This window comes from Salvelinus sp. IW2-2015, linkage group LG35 (genome assembly GCF_002910315.2).
Source record: "Salvelinus sp. IW2-2015 linkage group LG35, ASM291031v2, whole genome shotgun sequence".
NCBI classification, from domain to species: domain Eukaryota; kingdom Metazoa; phylum Chordata; class Actinopteri; order Salmoniformes; family Salmonidae; genus Salvelinus; species Salvelinus sp. IW2-2015.
The window spans coordinates 1530637-1532220 of NC_036874.1; positions in this window are offsets into that span (position 1 = coordinate 1530637).

Sequence of the window (1584 nt, forward strand, 5' to 3'; positions counted from 1 at the left end):
GGCCACACCATGGCTTTAACCTAGGGATGGGGCCAGGTTTCCTCCAGAAACATGACGCTTGGCATTCAGGCCAAAATAGTTCAATCTTGGTTTCATCAGACCAGAGAATTTGTTCTCATGTCTTCGTTATGTGCCTTTTGGTAAACTCCAAGCGGGCTGTCATGGCTTTCCTGAGAGTGGCTTCCGTCTGGCCACTTACCATAAAGGCCTGATTGGTGGAGTGCTACAGAGATGGTTGTCTTCTGGAAGTTGCTCCCATCGTCCACAGAGGAAACGCTAGAGCTCTGCAGAATGACCATTTCGGGTTCTTGCCCGTCAACCTGACCAAGGCCCTCTCCCCCGATGCTTCATTTTAGCCGGGCGGCCAGCTCTAGCGAAGAGTCTTGGTGGTTCCAAACTCTTCCATTTAGTAATGATGGAGCCACATTCTGTTCTTAGGGCCTTCAATAATGCAGAAATGTTTTGGTATTCCTTCCCCAGATCTGTGCCTCAACCAATCCTGCCTCGGAGCTCTACGGAAAAATGCCTTTGGTCTCATACTGGTTTTTTGTCTCTGACATGCACTGTCAATGTGGGACCTTTATATTATTTTTTTTTTTTAGCAGGTGTGTGCCTTTTCCAAACATAGTCCAATCAATTGAACTTTACCGCAGGTGGATTCCAATCATTAGTAGAAACATCTCTTAGGATGATCAATGAAAACAGGACGCCCATCCTAAGCTCTAGAATTCGAGTCTCATAGCCAAAGGGTGTGAATACTTATGTAAATGAGTAATCTCTTTTTATATTTTATAACAATTTTGCCCAAAATTGAAAAAACTGTTTTCCCTTGTCATTAATGGGTATTGCTTTTGGTGGGCGGTGGGATGACGATTTTTTTAATTTATTTAAACATTTTTGAATTGGGCTGTAAAGCGAACAATAATGCTTGAAAAAATGTGAAGGGGATCTGAATAACTTTCTGAAAGGCACGTATATAAATCCCTGGGCATGCAGGATGTAATGAATTAATAAGGATAAGCATTCCATGATTGAGCAAACATATGAGCATGTCTATGTTTACCATGTTAAACCATGTTTTGACAGCTATTCTAAGCCTTGAAAACAATACAACAGGCAATGGAAAAGACAAGATGCATAATGTACCAGGAAGGCGTAAATGTTTCTGAAAGATGAAGATATTGACACCCCAGAAAAGTGTTGAAGTGTGTATGTTTATGTTTGGGTTGGTAGAGGTTTGGTGTTGATGTGTGTGTGTGTGTGTGTGTGTGTGTGTTGGTTGTGTGTGTGTGTGTGTGTGGTGTGTGTGTGTGTTGTGTGTGTGTGTGTGGGGTGTGGTTGTGTGGGTGTGTGTAGTACAGGAAGAGAAAGAGATAACGAGGAAAAAGCATCAAAGGGAAGAAGGAAAGGAGAAGGAGGAAAAGAAGAAGAAGGGAGAAGAGAGAACCAGGAAGTAAGAGGACGAAAAGACAACAGTTCCACGAACAAACAGCAAGCCGCCCCCAATGCCACAGGTATAGTTTTTTGTAGGTTGTTTAAGCATGATAATAAAAGCCCCGTTGTAAGGTTGAGAGCTAGGAAAAA